A 10,964-nucleotide genomic window follows, 5' to 3' on the forward strand; every position below is an offset into this window, starting at 1 on the left:
TAATTAATTTATTACATTTCAGTTTCATCTATCAGCTCAACTCAATAGTGCTCAAAATCCCAGCAAGCTCTTTTGGGAAAGTAATGACAAGCTGAATTCTAAAATATGCATACCACAAACAAAAGAAATAGAATAATCAAAACAATTCTAAAAAGAAGAAAAAAGTCAGAGGATCTACACACTACTTTGTTGCTTGATTTTTAGACTTACTTGAAGGTGTGATTATCAAAACAGTGTAGTTTAGACAAAAGGACACATATATCAATCTATGATGACAAAAGAAAGATACTATAAATAAACTCACAAACATAATCAACTGATATTTTACCAAGATACAAAGCAAATTCTATGCAACAAGTATGACTCTTTAAGAAAGTGAATCTAGAATAATTTGATCTTCACATGGAGGGAAAAAGCCTTGAGGTAAATCTTACAGAATATGCAAAAATCAACTCAAAACTCATAAATCTCATAAAGACACAATACAAAAGAATCATGGCATATAAAAATCCTAGAAAGGACAAAAATATGTGTGGCTTTGGACTTGGTGATGAATTTTTAGAGACTATTGGAAAAATCACAAACCAAAAAAGTTTGTAAATTACACTACATCAAAATAAAAAGTAAAACATTAAGCAAAATATTAGTAAGACAATGAGAAGACAAGCCATCAATACAATTTTAAATATATATTTTATTGTAAAGATACTGTACAGAGGGCTTACAGTTACATGAGTAAGCTAATGAGTACATTTCTTACCAAGCATTGTTACCCCCTCCTTTGTTTTTCCCCTACCATCTCTCCCAAGTTGCAAAGTTTGTTTTCAACATACTGTCTTGTACATTTCATTGTTACAATGGGTCAACCTGTATCCTGTTTAAGCATTTTGTTATTTCCCTTCCCCTCCCCAAATTATAAAAATGTGTATACAAGATGCAGGGCACCAGAATCAAATATGAAAATGGGGGAAGAACATGTAAAAGAAACAAAAAAAACCCACATAGTACATTAAAAACAGCAGCAACAAAGATAAAACCTTTTGAGATTCATTTCACTTAGCATCATCTTATATGGTCATATGTACATAGCTTTTGACCTTTTCTGCTTGTCTCAGAAATATACTAGTTATTGCAAATAAGGGAAACCATGGGACCTATGTTTCTTTGGGACTGGCTTACTTCACTTAATATAATTTTTTCCAAGTCTTTCCATTTCCTAACAAATGGGGCAATGTCATTCTTTCTGATGGGGGCATAGAATTCCATTGTGTATATATACCACATTTTCTTGATCCATTCATCTACTGAGGGGCATCTGGGTTAGCTGTGGTAAATAATGCTGCAAAAAACATAGTTGTGCTGGTAGCTTTAGTATGGTCTTGTTTGTGATCCTTTGGGTAAATGCCCAAAAGTGGGATTGCTGGGTCATAGGGGATAAAATAGGGAACGCTTCCTGAATTTGCGTGTCATTCTTGTGCAGGGGCCAAGCTAATCTATGTATCGTTCCAATTTTAGTATATATACTGCCGAAGGGAGCACCAATTCATACAATTTTTAAGGAGCTTGTATCCATATATGTTTTTAAAGAATCTTTAAAATTCAACAATAATTGAACACACAACTAACAAATCATAGGCAACACTTTTGAACAGGAAGATATAGAGATGGAAAATAAGCCTATGGAAAGACGCTAAACACAATTTTTTCCATATATTTTTATTGTAAAAATACTGTACAGAGGGGTTACAGTTACATGAGTAAGGTAATGAGTACATTTCCTATTGAGCATTGTCAGTTCCTCCTTTGTTTTTCCCCTACCATCCCTTCCCTCCCACCTCTTCAACTCCCCTCTCCCCCACTCAGCCCCCAAAATTGTAAAGTTTGTTTTTAATATAGTGTCTTGTACATCTCATTGTTACAATGGGTCAACCTGTATACTTATTTAAGCATTTGTTATTTCTCTTCTCCTCCCCTAATTAGAAAAATGTATACACAAGAGGCAGGACACTGACATCAAATATAGTGAAAACAGGGGTTATCTCATGGGGAAAGAACATACAAAAGAAACTAAAAAATCACATAGTACATTATAAACCAATACCATTTAAAAACAATATCAAGAAAGAAAAAAATTGTAAACATATTAATGAAATGAAAATGTAAACCATAAGTTGCTACTATATACCTATTAGAATGACTAAGCAATTTTTTTGTCTGTTGTAGGGATCGAACTCAGACACTGGGTGCTGTCCCTGAGCTGACTAAGCAATTTTTAAGGAAACTAAAAATACAAATCAGTGATGAAAATATGGAACATTGATGGCTATTGAAATGATAAATAGGACAGCTATTTTGACAGATTCGGAAACATGCAAACAATTCTACTTCTAAGTATTTACCCAGTAAAATGAAAATTCACATCCACAAAGAATCCTAAACTCAAATTTTTATATAACAGCATTTTAGGCAAAAAAGAAAGCAAGAAAGAATAAATGAAAGAAAAGAGAAAGAAAAACAGAAAAAGAAACTACCAACATACCTTTAATCAGTGAACAAAAACCAAACAGATACAGTAAAAGAATGCAGTACTACTCAACAATACAAAGTAAACTGATTCTTTTAAGTGCCTGAAAGACAACTAAATTCATTTTTCTAAGTGAAATTGGCCAGACTCCAAAGGCCATAAATAAACTGCATTATTCTATTCATGATTATGATTTGGAAAAATCAAAGCCATAGGAGCAGAAAAGTTACATTTCATCTTATGCTCAAGTGTTAACTTACCCCACCTACTCTCTCTATGTAGAGAATTTAGATTTTGCTTAAGAACAGACCTTGGGGCTTACAGTTGAGGAGACTTGGCCCCTATTTTGACAGTCTCTTAGCAATACATTACCCCTCCCTTGCCATAATGGTTGAAATGCATGCATTCTTAAGGCACACACACCTAAAATACTCTCCTTCTTATTTCTTAACCTCCTATTCTAGAAAAGACACAAAACTTAGTTGTGTGTGTATATATATGTGTGTGTGTGTGTCTGTATATATATATATATATATATATGTGTGTGTGTGTGTGTGTATATATATATGTATATATGTGTGTGTGTATATATATATATATATATATATATATATATATACTTGTAAAGGCCAGATGCTGGCCTTTTCAGTATTACTGTAATAATTTTCTTTCTTTTAGAGGAGAGAAAAACATTCTTTGTAGAAACAGTATAAGCAATAGACCTGTAAAGCTCTCAGACAGGAGGAAAAATATCAAAGAAAAGACTGAGTGCAAATTAATAAAGCATAAAACACTTGTACCATAAAAATAACCTGGAGAAGTATCATTAGTGTTGCAAATTACTACAAGAGTAATTATCCCCAAGATGTTCTGGCATTTGCCACATCTTGATTGCAAAGGCCTGACAAAATGTGGTAAGGAGATAAAACTGTCAGTCCTCAAATGTTTTGCGGGAGGGTATAAAGGTTGAAAACTGAGACAAAACTCTCTGAACAAACAAGACCAATGGCAGGGTGTTTTCGGTGGGTATGTGATACAAATAGTTGAATGCATAGCATAATTGGCTGGAGTGTTATTGGGAGGAAAAGAAAAATGTAAGTTTCCTCTCCTAGTACTGTGGAAATGATGCTTTCCTTGGACTAATGTCATTTGGCCATCCAAGGTCTCACCAATCTCAGGGATATACACATGTGGTAAGACCAGATTGTCAGGGGACTCCCTGGATCGCCCATTTCAGACAGTCATGGCAGGAAAGCATATTCTGTGAAATGAGAGCCATCCAAACCACTAACATACCAGCTTAAGAAGGGATTATGTGATATGATAATAAAGTTGAGTTTATGGGAGACTCAAGAGTGTATATATATAAATAAAATTTTGAGGACAGTTCAATCTTGATCCTGATTTTTAACAATTCCTAAACTGTTCCCTAATTATAAATTAGAGAAACAATATATCTCACTTCTGATCTAATTGAGATCGATTACTAATTCTTGTTGTCCTAAAAGGATCTGTACAATACTGAGAAAAGCATCTTTTTCTCCTAATGTTATCTGTACATAGATCAGGTGTTTCTGACAAGTTCTGTTCTACTTGGCTAATAGTTATTTTGGCTCAGTGCATTAGAAGTAAGCAAATCCTAATATAATTTCAGTGAAACATGTTGGTGGTTTACACGCTGTTGTGTTATTAGCCAAGATGGATTCTTCTGTTTTTTAGGACTATACTATTCATTGAATTCTTCTTTTAGGAAGAAACTGAAATTACTAATATTTACATAAAATTATGTCTTACCCAACACTTTCAAATAGATCTTGTTTTGGAATTTTCCAGATGCTATTGGGAAATTTGATGATATTTATACTGGAGATGAGGAGATTAAAGTTTCTGAAAATCGTTGGATCAAGACACTTGTTCAGTGACAGCAATCCTGGAGTTCTACCCATGTGGCATAAAACTGTAGACAAAGCAGGAATCGGTGATAAAGTCTAACGTTGTTCTATGTCAGAATAAAGTTGATGCCATCTTGCCCTCCAAACCATTTGGGAACAGGTAGTCTAAATGGTAATTGAAGCTCCATTTCACAGAGTGAGAGTATGAGAGAAGCTGTTTGAAAGATGATTAGCTTTTACATTGAACACAGGACTATTTAAAAATAAGTGTTCATTCAATATGAGATGTAGGCATGTAAAGAATTATTACATAGTTACTTGAGAGGTGGAATTCAGGAGGATCTCAGTTTGAAGCCAGCTCCAGCAGAAGAAGTTAGCAAGACATCCATCTTAGCCAATTGACTGAGCAGAGTCTCACACACCTCTCATCCCAGCTACACAGAAATAGGGGGATCATAGTTCAGGCCAGTCCAGAGAAAAACATGAAACTGTATTTGAAAAATAACTAAATTACAAAGAGGTAGAGGACTTGGCTCCAGTAGTAGAGTGCCTTCTTAAATGGCCCGAGGCTCTAAATTCAAACAACCTTACCAAGAAGAGGAGGAGAGGAGGAAGTAGAAGGAAAAAGAAAGCAAGAATTTAAAAAGGAGGAGAGGAAGGAAGGACAGGAGGAAGACAGGAAGGAGAGGACAAAGAAGGAGGAGGAAGGGCTGGAGCAAGAAAGGAAAGGAGGAAAGGGAGGAAGAAAGAGGAAAAGAAGGGAGGAAGGGGAGGAGAAGGAAGAAAGAAAGAAGAAGGGAAAGGAGGAAGTGGAGGAGGAAGAGAAAGAGAAGGAGAGGCTGTGATCCAGATTTGGGGACTCTAGCTATAGAGTTACAGGTATTATAGAATTAAAGGTCTTAGAATGAAAGACTCCTAAGTGAACAAGTTTATTGCTATAAACTGGATTGTGGAACACAGGTACAAATTCAAGGAACAGCAGTGTTACTCACCCTTGACTTACAGCTTTATAACCACTGTCATACCATAGAAAGAAGCAAGGAAGCAATGCTCTGCTCCTGAAGTACTACCCGGTGAACAACAAAAGAGTGTGTTGTAGCTTGTTTTGTGTTGCAGAGTGATAAAACATGACATTTAGACTTCAGCTCTTTAGATACTCCCTTGGGCTGTGTTCAGGACACAGAACAGCTGTATGTATAATTAAATAAAACTAATTTAAATAAATTAGGTTTACAAGAAAAATCTCTGGAAGTTTGCATTTATGAAAAAAATTTAACATAAGAAGTTGTTAGTACTATTTGTCCAAACTACATATTTTGAAAATGGTCAATTCCGGGACAAGGAATACATTTTAACGTAACAAAATGACACATTTTTTCTCTCCAACTTCATCTTGAAGGTGCAATTTTTCTGATATGTTACACAGATGAATTGTGAGAGAATATCTGTACTATAATTGTTACTGTAGCACCAGGAAAGAAAATGACATAGAATAAAAAATTTCCCCCTTCCCCTCCCAGGTTTCTTTTATACATAACACATGTTTCTTGGAAACGTGACTACTCTCCTTTCTGGTAGAAGCTGCATACATATCAATATTTAGGTGAGACTCTATATTAAAAAACAGTAGTCAGAGGTTACATTTACTCCTAAGCTTGAAAGGAGAGGAGGGCTTGTTGCTTTTAGGAAAGCTAAATTTTTCTTGGAATAAAAATGAGCATATGACTACTAGTTTTAATGTTCTTGACTGTGGTGCCATTAGAATGTAATCATCAAGGGGTATGAAATTATTTTCATCAAAAAGTTATGGGGAATATCTTTGAAGGAACCAAGGTGAATTAAGCTGTGACCTTTTTTTTTGTCATATTGTCTTTCTGGATGTGCGCTCGCATAGATACTTGTTTTCTGTTTCAGAAATGAAGGGCTCTGTCCCTGTTTTAATAATCAGTCATAGGTGTAAACAAAGGGAGAAGTGATTTATGAGCAAACCTGCTGCTGCTTTCTTGGAAAGCATCGTGTGAGAAATAAGAGTCTCAAACCCAGCAAAGGAATTTGCTCCATCCATCCCCATCGAGGAAGAGAAAGTAAATGCTCCTGGAAACAGATGAAGACAAGAGCCCAATAGAACGAAATCTGAAATCTAGCCCATCCATAATAAACAGATGTTTCTCTGGCATTGTTTATGCCCAATCTCTTTGTTTCAGCTCCCTTCATTTTAAGACGGGCTTAGCACAAGTGTTAGCAAACCTTCACTTGCTTCTGGAGATGGAGAGATGTATTAGACAGACTTGTTCAAGAACCAGTTTTGTGGGGAAAATTGCAACAACATCAAAGCTTTAAAAAAAAAAAACTTTCAAATCAAATGTAAAAGCAATGCTAGGTACTACGTCATTGCAAGTCATTTCAAGTGTGATGTATGTAACATAAATGTAATAACTAAACATGATGTATTAACCAAAATATATTCCTTTCAGTAAAAGTCATCCAAACTGAGATTTGTTATTAAATGGCATTTGATAAAGTAGACATTGACAAATTATTTGCTATTATGTTGTAAACCAGATGCTTCATTTAATTTGAATTAAGTCTTTACATACACATAATATGCAATTTGTTTTGTTTCCATGTATTGGTGCAGGGCTTGAACTTAAGGTCTGGGAACTGTTCTTTAGCTCCAGGCTAGCACTCTACCATGAGCCATATCTCCACTTCTGGGTTTTTGATAGTTAATTAGAGATCAGAGTCTCATAGACTTTCCTGCCCGAGCTGGCTTTGAACCACAATTGTCAGATCTCAGCCTTCTGAGTATCTAGGATTACAGTCATGAACCACCAGTGCCTAGCCAAATGTTATTCATAATCTATTGTATTTGCATTCTTACTGTGACCACTTGATTTGTACTAACTGAACATGTTTCTCAAAGCCAGACATATTTCCTGAGTTTCACTTTTGAAAGAAGCCGGAACATAAAATGAAGTTCTTTGGCTATTTTCAAATTTTTCTCAATCTGAATGGAATTTTGGTTGCTTTTTTGTGTGTGACTGTAAACAATCCCCACATGTTTTACATTCTCTCTGAAGCTATAATATTCCTAGAGAATGAGGAGGAATATCGTTTATCACATCCCACTTGGGTTCACAGCTAATTCTCTGTCCCCAGTGGTGCTCGTGCCGAGTGCCTCTGGTAAAATGCACTTAGAGAATCAGAATGCTTCCCACTAATGGTGAAAACATATAGCAAAAATCACTTCCCCTTCCCAGAGTGAAGATAGAGGAGCCCATATTGTTAGTATTATGCTCACCTTTGGTCCTCAGCTCCACCCACATCTGGGCCCCCCTCCCATTCCTGGAGTTCCCTCCATGCAGCTGGCCCCTCCCTCTCTCCGTCCAGACCCACCTGAGCTCCCATCTACCTCACTTCCTACCCCCCCCCCCCCAGACCTCCTGCTACCCGGATGGGGACGGAGACCATGTGCTCTCTGTTGGGGGAAATATGGCTCCTCTAATAAACCTTATCAAATCTTTCTCCTGTGCCTGCCTGCCTCTGCATGGTCTCCTGGGATGGATGTGTCTGATCCTTTTTCACATCTTATTGGAAACTTGCAACTTAGGGCTTATTCCCTACTCCCCATGTAATGAGGCCCTACATCTCTGGTAGATATTTCTGGGAAGTGGTTCTATACCTCTTACAGATATAATACTGTATCTTTTAGAAAATGTAATGACAATTTCATTGATTACCTAAAAATTGTCCATATGTCATGTTGAACCGACCAATAAGCTTCAAAATCAATGTTTGAAAGTTTTCCAAATGATGCAATCAATAGGGCAATGGTAGCTGTGATCATTAGTATTTAAGATATATGTGTTTGGGCTTTTTTAAAATGTCCACTGATGCAACCTACCTATGGATGCTGCTCAAAAAAAGTAAATACCTGTAATTTAGAAGCAACTTCTTTTCTTTCCCAGTTTAAAAAAAAAAGCTCTTAACGTAAAATCTTTGCTCTTCTTGTCATAATTGTACCAAATACCAGGTTCTATTTAAACTTCTCTAGATAAGTTTGGTTAATTAAGCACTATGAAAAACAATACCATAGTCTAAGATTCAGTATACAAACAGTTCAACTAGCTTTGCATTGAAATGTATATTATCATGCACACACACACCTCTAATCTCAGCATTCAGGAAGCTAAGGCAAGAGGACCAGCTTGCGGGGGCGGGTGGGAGAGGGAGGCAGGGATGGTAAGGGGAAACAAAGGAGGAGGCAACATTGCTTGATAAGAAGTGCACTCATTACCTTGCTCATATAATTGTAACCCCTCTGTACAGTATTTTCACAATAAAAAAACTTATTAATAAAAAAATAAGTCACCTTTTCACTGTTTTCCCTAAGGCTACCCTTGTTGACTCCCTGTATGGCCTTCATCCAGAGTCAGAGGAAGAATGGTCTTGGTAGAAGTCTTGATACTTCCTGAACCTTACTTGGATATTAACCAATCAAGAAGTTCTCAGTGACTCATTACATTCATTCTAGCAAGGCTGTAAGTGTGTATAGGGTTTATAGCACTGGGTTGTGAAAGAACTTACAAGCAACTGTGGTGTTTGCAGTAAAGCAACTATAGTCTACACATAGGATTTGGTTAAAGTATTCCTTTGTCTACATCTATTTGCACTTTTAGCTTCCCAAGTTCCTCAGCTGAAAGTCTGGGTTATAGAAGTCAAAAATTAAAGTTTGGGCATTCATTGGCTTATTGTCTTTGACTTTCAACATCCACCTTTCATAACTATATATTTGACATAAAACATCCAGGGTTTGGTGTGTACTGTGTAGAATAAAAAGTACTGCATCTTCCTGGAAACAGAAGTCGACAGAGCCTTTTTATATATTGTATTTTCTCTTCTAGGAATTTCCTATATTGGTCTTTATCTATATTTATCACACTTATTTAAGATTCAATCTGTGAATATCTGATTTCCAATGCTGACTGACATAGTTCCACAATTTCTCTTCTTAAAATAGTTTTGGACTCATTCTTGGTCTACCAGAGTATAAACTTTTGAGTAACATTTTAAGGAAAGATGTAAGAATGGTTTTGTTTTTTTCTCTCCTTAAATATCCAAGACTATCTATTTTCATATATGTATTATATATCTATAAAGAATTCTTGGGCTTAGAATTTTCCCTTCAACTTCCAGGTTATTTATTATTATTACTCTGTGATACCAACTCAAATATTTTTCTAGGATCAGTTCTTTCAAACTGGGTACTTATAAGACTCTTCTTCACTTTTACTGCATAATTTTTACCAGGTAGCTTTGCATATAATTCTATTTACGTATTTACCTATTTATTTATTTATTCCTGCCTAATAAATTTTTGACTCATGTTTTCAAACATTTTCTTTGGTATGAAACATCTATTTTGATATCTATATCAAAATAAATGTGTGAGAGAGACTTTCTTCTATTCTTTTTTTTTTTTTTTTGTCAGTTATGGGGCTTGAACTCTGGGCCTGGGCACCGTCCCTCAGCCCTTCAGTTCAAGGCTAGAGCTCTATCACTTGAGCCATAGTGCCACTTCCAGTTTTCTGAGTGGTTTATTGGAGATAAGAGTCTCACAGCCTCTCCTGCCTAGGCTAGTTTTGAACCATGACCCTCAGATCTCAGCCTCCTGAGCAGCTAGGGTTACAGGCGTGAGCCACCGGCGCCTGGCTTTCTTCTATTCTTTTGATACTAATATCCAAACAAATTTCTCTCTGGGCATAGGAAGACTGATCTTTAATCACACAAATTGTTAAGCATGATCTCTTTTGTTCTGAGTCTGTTGTATTTTACAAGGATTTTTCTAGACTTCACTGGTTCATGTTTTCCATCGGCCTAGAGAGTTGGCTAGGTATTACATGGATACACAGAAAATACGTTAAATAATTATACCAAAGCCCACCCCAGAAAGATGACACAAATTCCAATTATCTACTAAGGGTAAATATAACTCATCTAACTCTCTTTGATGTAATCATGTCAGAACTGAAATAACTTCTTTGTAAGGGTCAATCCAATTTCTAAAGAACCAGAAGTCTGGTTGGGAGGTCTAGGAGCACTTCCTTATTAGCTAGTCAATTCATCTCAAATAGGAAATAAGAGAAAACTCTAAATAACTAGAAACAAAAGTTGCTGTATTTTACAAACACAGATGACATTTTTACTGGTGGAATAAAAGACATCTCATAGAACTGGGATGATTTACAATTATATTCACTAAATAGTAGGAAGGGAAAGGAGAGTAAATTCGAATTCTCTTTTGTCTTCTCATCACCCTTCATACTTTTTTATGGGCTAAAGTAAAAGGCTCATCCATGAAAACTGTGTGTGTATGTGTATGTGGTGTGTATGTGGATATGTAGTAGAAGATCAGTTGGGATCATGTTACCCAGGAAGTGTTACCTACTCTGATACTTTACAATCTTGGATCTGGAATACTTTCTCCCAGGTCAACTTGTTTATTCTTCCAGCACAAAATCCTTGCTTGCAGATGAACTCGACACTGA

General features: G+C 36.0%; 1 non-coding gene across 1 annotated transcript; it reads right to left on the reverse strand.

Moving 5' to 3' along the window:
* Nucleotides 1-1,435: 1,435 nt before the first annotated feature.
* LOC122113337 lies at nucleotides 1,436-1,539 on the reverse strand. The gene has a single exon (XR_006148418.1). It is a non-coding gene; the product is annotated as a U6 spliceosomal RNA (small nuclear RNA).
* Nucleotides 1,540-10,964: the final 9,425 nt, after the last annotated feature.

Source organism: Dipodomys spectabilis, unplaced genomic scaffold, assembly GCF_019054845.1.
Source record: "Dipodomys spectabilis isolate Male_0828 unplaced genomic scaffold, ASM1905484v1 ptg000096l, whole genome shotgun sequence".
In the NCBI taxonomy this organism is placed as follows: Eukaryota; Metazoa; Chordata; class Mammalia; order Rodentia; family Heteromyidae; genus Dipodomys; species Dipodomys spectabilis.